Source organism: Callospermophilus lateralis, chromosome 7 (assembly GCF_048772815.1).
Source record: "Callospermophilus lateralis isolate mCalLat2 chromosome 7, mCalLat2.hap1, whole genome shotgun sequence".
In the NCBI taxonomy this organism is placed as follows: Eukaryota; Metazoa; Chordata; class Mammalia; order Rodentia; family Sciuridae; genus Callospermophilus; species Callospermophilus lateralis.
In genome coordinates, this window is record NC_135311.1 from 2,181,121 (window position 1) to 2,189,017 (window position 7,897).

At 42.9% G+C, this 7,897-nt stretch overlaps 1 pseudogene; it reads right to left on the reverse strand.

The window, feature by feature from the left end:
• Positions 1–311: 311 nt before the first annotated feature.
• On the reverse strand, positions 312–830 carry LOC143403023 (60S ribosome subunit biogenesis protein NIP7 homolog; annotated as a pseudogene).
• Positions 831–7,897: the final 7,067 nt, after the last annotated feature.

Genomic DNA, 7,897 nt, shown 5'->3' on the forward strand with positions numbered 1-7,897 from the left:
CAATAACAATAATATGCTATTCTTGTCCTCAGTTCCAATAATTTAGGAGCTGCTACCAGAACAAGAAGCCGTCTGATTCAAATATAAAAGCATTCTATTTAATCACAAACACAAAGATCTAAAACCCCACTTTCGAGCCACTTCTGTAGAGTGAGAATCCAGCCTGCACTTGTCAGTGATGATGAGAATATCAAACCAAGAATTCCCTGTAGAGGTCACAGTCCTGCAAGTCCACCTGATGGTGGCATCTGCATGGACCCAGGAAACACGACGAGGCCCTTCCACACAGCTGTCACGTTCTTGCGATGACTTTAAGTCAATGTCTCCTCATGCCATACCCATGTGTTTGCCTGATGAACACCACAATCTCCAAGGGGTCTACTTTCTTGCAGTCTGGTGTCGATTTTGCTGTGGCCAAAGGGGTGTCTGCCCTGCTGTGAGGTGCAGCCCCTCTCCCAGGGGCTGAGAAGGGCTGGCAGGGGCTCCACCAGACCAGGTTTCGACACAGGTTTCCACGCAGGAAGAACTGCTGTGCTCCAGGCTTTAATGTGCTTGGCACTTGGCAGAGGGTGCGAGGTAACCCAGAGCTGTGGTGTGCAAACAGAATTCGGAGGTCTTAGTGAATTTTCCAAAGCAGTGACACCAGCTGGTCCCCAGAGATATAGGCGGCCAGCTTCAAAATCTTCTCAATCACCTAGTACCTGTGGCCCTGGTGCAGCCTGGAACAGCGGGTGCCAACCAGCCTCCCTCCGGCTGCTGAGGACTCTCCTGACATATCTGGCTGTCTTCTCAAACAGGGCCCGGCTCTCCTCCTCAGTCAAAGGCCGCATTTTCCCACTGGGTCCTCCAGCCTCAGTAGCAGAAAGGGAAGTAGGGTGCTGGTGGCTCTTGCAGCCCCAAAGCCTGCCTCTCTAGGCCCACCCTGCACTAGTTCCCTACACTGGGAGTTCAGATGAGAATCGTACTAATTTTTAAATTTTGATTCAGGAAACACTGAAATCCTTGCAATCTCTACACTTTCCACCTAAAGTTGAGTATGTCTCTCCTTTATTTAATGGTGAAAAAATAAGGGTACATAGATTAAAGGCTGTTCTAATTTTTTTCTCTCTGGTAATAATTTGATAGTTTGGGTTGTATATATGCACCTATGATTTTTATTTGTTGATATAGTGAACAGAATATTTTTTCCTTTATTTTCTACTAATTATTGCCATAATTCGTGTTTTTACTGAACTCTTTCTTTAATATTTATTTATTTATTTTAGTTTTTGGTGGACACAACATCTTTATTTTATTTTTATGTGGTGCTGAGGATGGAACCCAGCGACCCGCGTATGCCAGGCGAGCGCGCTACCGCTTGAGCCACATTCCCAGCCCTGAACTCTTTTTAATTAATTTAAGTAGCTATGCATACAGATTCCATCATCTACATTTCCCCCCCAAATTTAAACCACTTATTTATTTATTATCTTATTGCATTAGTAAACAAAGTATAGTAACCTGCCCAGAGATTAATCTTTTATTTACAATAAACAACCAGGAAGCCAACCTGCTCCAAGTCAGACTTGCCAGAAGCCAAGTTGCTATCTCTAGTGACAATCCAGGAAGCCAAACAATAACCTCTGTCACGACTGGCCCCAAATGGCCAGGACTTGAGTATAATCAGATGGCTTCCCTAATGTTGATCTGGGCTTCCAACATGGAACCAACCAGAGAAAGTCCACATCCTGCAGATTACCTAAGGCCCACTTGAGGCAGCCCCCAGGAGAACCCACCGGAAACTTGCCTTCTACCCCGTGCCTGTGCCTGACAAAACAAGGGGTTAGCAGGGTGGTGGGACTTGAAGGGCTGACCAGGAAGATCCCAACTTCAAGGACAGCCTCAGGAATTCAGTGAGTCCCTGTCTCAAAGAATAAATAGGTCTGGGGACTTGGCTCAGGGGTAAATCCCCACCAAAACAAACAAACAACAACCAAAAAACCCCACAAGGGGTTGCTGCTTCTCTTATTTGCATGTTCTCATTTGTTTGGTCTTCATTTATCCACACAAGCAACAGCAAGCTTCCTTAATTTTCCTCTCATTTTAATGGAAACTTTTTTTTGCCATTAAGAATGTAGGAGGGGCTGGGGTTGTGGTCAGCAGTAAAGTGCTCACCTAGCATGTGTGAGGCACTGGGTTCCATCCTCAGCACCACATAAAAGGAAATAAATTAAATAAAGGTTTACAAAATACAATAACATTATTTTAAAAAGAGAGAGAGAGAGAGAGAGAGAGAGAGAGAAAGAAAGAGAAAAAGAATGTAGGAGCCTGGCATGGTGGCGCACACCACCCAGCAGCTCGGGAGGCTGAGGCAGGAGTATCTTGAGTTCAAAGCCAATCTCAGCAAAACTAGGCACTGAGCAACTCAGTGAGACTCTGTCTCTAAATAAAACACAAAATAATAGGGCTGGGGATGTGAGCCCCTGGTTTCAATCCCTGGTACCATACATAGGTGTGTGTGTGTGTGTGTGTGTGTGTGTGAGAGAGAGAGAGTGTATGAATGACAAATTTAAAAAATTAAAAATTAAAAAAAAATTTGGAAAAGAACATAGGAGACGCAGGGCACAGTGGCATATACCTATAATCCCAGAGGCTAATCTTAGTTTTAGATAGATTAATCTTAGATAGTATTCAGTATTAATTATATTTTATTCATCATTGGATTTTTAAAAATTTTTTTAGATGTTGCGTGGATCTTTATCTTATTCATTTATTTATTTGCAGTGCCTTACACATGCTAAGCAAGCACTCTACCACCGAGCCACACCCAGCCTCTTCATTGGATGTTTTATTTTCAGATTGAGAAAGCATCTTTTAGAAACTAAAACATATTAACCACAACATTATCAGTTATTTATAATTACAAAGCAATGAAAAATAGATGTCCCGGCCAGGCGGTAGTGCAGGCTTGTAACCCCAGTGGCTGGGAAGGCTGAGGCAGGAGGATGGCAAGTTCAAAGCCAGCCTCAGCAACAGCGAGTCACCAAGCACCTCAGGGAGACCCTATCTCTAAATAAAACACAAAATAGGGCTGGGGGTGTGGCTCAGTGGTCGAGTGCCCTGAGTACAATCGCTGGTCCATCCCCCACCCCACCCCAGCCCGCAAAAAAATAGAGTCTCGCTCCCGACTAGGAAGGCAAGGGAGGGAGCAACCCTGGAGGTGTGGGCTAGAGGTGTGGGCTGGCTGCGAAATAAAAGCTATGAAAGTAGTATTACAAAGTAAACACAGAAAACCAGAAATATATATATATATTTTAAAAGCAGGGGCGGTATATTTTAACAGCAGACCAGATGGGTCCAACTCTAACAAGAAAAAACCCGCACTTGCCTTATTTACAGCAGTACAGACCAAAGGAAATCCTAGGGAGCTTCTTCAGAAAAACAGCCTAGGAGGGGCCACCAAACAGGTTGTTTAGCACTTGGCAGGTTACACCCTGGGTTCTATCCTCAGCACCACATAAAAGGAAATAAATTAAATAAAGGTCTCGGCTGTGTTTGAACTTGGAGCTGTGAGCTAGGGCAGGGATCCAGCATGCTCTGGGCTTTCTTGAACAGGGAATTTCATCCAGAATCCCAGAAAAGCAGCCCCCTGCCTTAATGGCTCTAACAGTGTCCATAGTTGACACAGGACTCCCTACATCTCACCTTCAAAAAAAAAAAGAGGTATAACAGCAATGCAAATTGTGTTTGCTGGTGGCTCTCCATCACCAAAGTAAGGAGATCTCATAAAAAAACACCAGTTGCAAAAGCTCTGGAAACAACTGGCTACAAAAGCAGCTCTTAAGCGTGTGCCCTCTATTGGTGGGCTGAAGAAAACTCATCATTACATGCCTGGTGATGTCCATAGAACTTACTCACAAACTTCCCCTCTATGGGACCAACCCAAGAGCCCTTCAGTAGACCAATGGGTAAAGAAAATGTGGTACATATACATAATATTACTCAGATATAAAGAAAAATGAAATTACGGCATTTGCCATAATGGGGCTATCGTGTTAAGTGAAATAAGACAATCCCTCCAAAAGTTCAAATGTTCTCTCTGATATGCAGATGCTGACTCACAATAGGGGGTGGGGTGGGGGGAGTTGATGTTCACCAGATTGGGCTGGGGGAATGAGGGGGAAAGAGGGAGTGTGGGAATGAGAAAGACAGTAGAATGAATCTGGCATAAGTTTCTTATGTTCATATGTGAATACACAACCAGCATGACTCCACATCAAGAATGGAAAGTCTCCGTGTATGTAAGATATGTCAAATACTTTTATTGTCATGGAAAACTAAAAAGAACAAATTTAAAAAAAAAAAAAAAGATCTGAAAAAAAAGAAAAAGAAATCGTGTGAGACTTCAAAACAGCTCTTGGTGCTTTTCAGGAAGCAAGTGAGGTCTAACTGGCTGGTCTTTTTGGAGCACCAACAGGGTGCTATCCCTGCCAAACTTGTAACAATATGGCAAAGACACTCACCAACATGTTGTATGCATGGAGAATGCTTAAGAAGCTACTGTTTCAGCCAGGTGCAGAGCTCCAGAGGCTGAGACAGGAGGATCCCAAGTTCAAAGCCAACTTCAGCAAAACCTAGGTACTAAGCAACTCAGTGAGACCTTGTTTTTAAATAAAATACAAAATAGGGCTGGGGATGTGGCTCAGGGGTCGAGTGTCCCTGAGTTCAATACCGGGTACAAAAAAAAAAAGAGGCAGCAGTCCACCATGCAACCAGCGCATTGGTTTCATTAATGAGGTTCTTGGCATAAAAGTTAACTAGTGAGATCGAAATAAACACAGACTCAGTTACCTTTTTCTATGACCAGGTCCGAGACGGCTCCCCTCTCTGGCTCCCCTCTCTGGCTCCCACCTCTAACCGCCTGGTAGGGCAGCAAGGATTACTCAGGGCTAGCAGGAGAGAGAGAGAGGGAGCACGCCAGGGAGTAGCCTTTTATTGGGGAACAAGAAATTCAGGGGAGAATTCCATCCAATGAAGGTTGAAGGGGGGGCTGCACTCCAAGGTCAGGGTCAGTGATTGGGCCCCCGGGGTCAGTGGTCAGTCACACCTCCACACAGACGGGTTCTCTCATCAGGAGAGGCCGGGAAAGCTCCGACACAGCCAGAGTGCCTCAGACCCTAACCGGGAGTCGCCCAGTCACGTGTGAGAATAGCTCTCCACACAGCAGCAGCTACTGTTTCATTCCCCACGTTCCCCCAATTTCTCTTCTTTGTATTACTGGTATTTATGAATGTTAGCTATATCTTTCTCCCATGGGGTTCAAAGGCACCTAAGTATGTGACTGAATGTGACTGAGAGTGGAAGAGAAAGAAATCAGGTATTATGTTTTTTCCCATTTTAACTTGTATGTGAATTTTTTATATAGACTTAGAACATTACTACAAGTCAGACTGTTTCAGTGAGCGGGCATGGTGGGCACGCCTGGGATCCCAGCAGCTGGGGAGCTGAGGCAGAAGGATCAGGAGTTCAGAAACAAAAGAGCTTCAGTAACTTAGCAAGATCCTAAGCAACTCAGTGAGACTCTGTCTCTAAATAGAATATAAAAAAGTGTTGAGGGCGTGGCTCAGTAGTTAAGAGCTCCTGGGTTCAATCCCTAGTTAAAAAAAAAAAAAAAAAGTCTGAGTGAATAAGTCTTAGTATTTCGATGCAATACCAATTATAAATAAACCTATAAAAAATTTTCTGGACAATGCTAGATATAAGGTTTTGTTTTGTTTAGTTTAGTTTTGTTTGTTTGTTTGTTGTGCGTGTGGTGCTGAAGATCAAAACCAGGGCCTCATGTGTGCTAGGTAAACACTCTAACACTGAGCCACATCTGTAGCCCAGATTTTCTTAGAATAGATAAATTCCTGGTTAACAGCAACTAAGTGATGTTTATACCCATTCACTGTACTCTTCTAATGGAGTTGTTTTATATACAAGCACATATGTTTAATGTCTGCCTTCTGTGCTGTTCCTATAAGTTTGCTACTAAAATACTTAAATTATAAAAAACAATTCAAACATATTCTGAAGTAAAAATACATCTATCAGCAAATCCTCACTTTCATTAACTAGAAAACTATTATATTAAGCATTGTCATCATTGTAAACCTCTCTACTTATAGAGAACTATAGCAATAAAGCTAGAGAAGGAAAATTTAGCCAAAATCTATATCCAAGAGATCAGCAAGTATAACTTGTTTTTTTTTTTTAATTTTGTTTTGTTTTGTTGTTGTTGTTATTGTTTTGGATTGAACCCAGGGCCTTGTGCATGTAAGGAAAGCACTCTACCAACTGAGCTATAGCCCCAGCCCATAACTTGTTCTAGTACAGTTGGCCTGCCACACCCACAGTTCCAAAATCCATGGATTCAACCAACCATAGATAGAAAATATTTGAAAAAAATAAACTGTGGCTGTACTAAACATGTACAGACCTTTTTTCTTGTCGTTATGCACTCAACAATTCAGTAAGACAACTATTTACCTACCATTCACACTGTATTAGATGTTGCGAGTGACCTAGACAGTGCCGATCATGATCCCAAAGTCCACAGTTCCAAGTGCGTAACCCCAAGATCAAAATGCCTAGATTCTAAAATCCTTAAAAATCAAAATCACAAAAATGATAATCCTGAAAGATTAAAATTCCAAATGTTGAAGTCTTTTTTTTTAATATTTATTTTTTAGTTGCAGTTGGACACAATACCCTTATTTTATTTATTTATTGTATGTGATGCTGAGGATCAAACTAAGGGCCTCGCACGTGTGAGGTGAGAGCTCTACCACTAGCCATGACCCCAGCCCATAAATGCTGAAATCTTGAAAACAGAAATCCACAATTCCCATTAAAAAAAAAAAATATATATATATATATATATATATATATATATATATATATATATTATCCAAAGTACATGTATGAAGACACGAATTGGTGTGAATATTCTTTGTATACAACCAGAGATATGAAAAATTGTGCTCTATATGTGTAGCATTCTGCTGTCATATAAATGAAAAAAATTAAAAAACGATCTATAAGGGGGAAGAAAGCCCAATTCTAAAGGAAGAATTAGTGCAACTTTGATTGTTTGTAACATAGTGCCAAATTATTCAATCCTATACTACTTCTGCCCCTCTACAAAATATCCTCTATGGGAAAAATAAGGATTTTTTTTCCCCCCCAGTACTGAGGATTGGACCCAGGGCCTCACACATGCTACCCCAGGCCTCTTTCTTTCTTTGAGACAGGATCTCACCAAACCGCCCAGTCTACCATGCGGCCAGCGCAATGGTTTCATTAATGAGGTTCTTGGCATAAAAGTTAGCTAGCGAGATCCAAATAAACACACAGACTCAGTTACCTTTTTCTATGACCAGGTCCGAGACGGCTCCCCTCTCTGGTTCCCTCCACTAACCGCCCAGCAGGGCAGCAAGGATTACTCAGGGCTAGCAGGAGAGAGAGAGAGAGAGCACGCCAGGGAGTAGCCTTCTATTGGGGAGCAAGAAACTCAGGGGATAATTCCATCCAATGAAGGTTGAAGGGGGGCCGCACTCCAAGGTCAGGGTCAGTGATTGGGCCTCCGGGGTCAGTGGTCAGTTACACCCCCACACGGACAGGTTCTCTCATCAGGAGAGGGCCGGGAAAGCTCCGACACAGCCAGAGCGCCTCAGACCCTAACCGGGAGTCACCCAGTCACGTGTGAGAATGGCTTCCGACAGCCCAGGCTGGCCTGGAACTTGTAATCCTCTTGCCTCCACCCCCTCCCCCCAAGAAGCTGAGATTACAAGTATGTACCACTGTACCTGGCTAGAAAATAAAAACTTAAAACAAATTTTTTTTGACAAGCTCTAAACCTTCTGAACTCTGATATAAA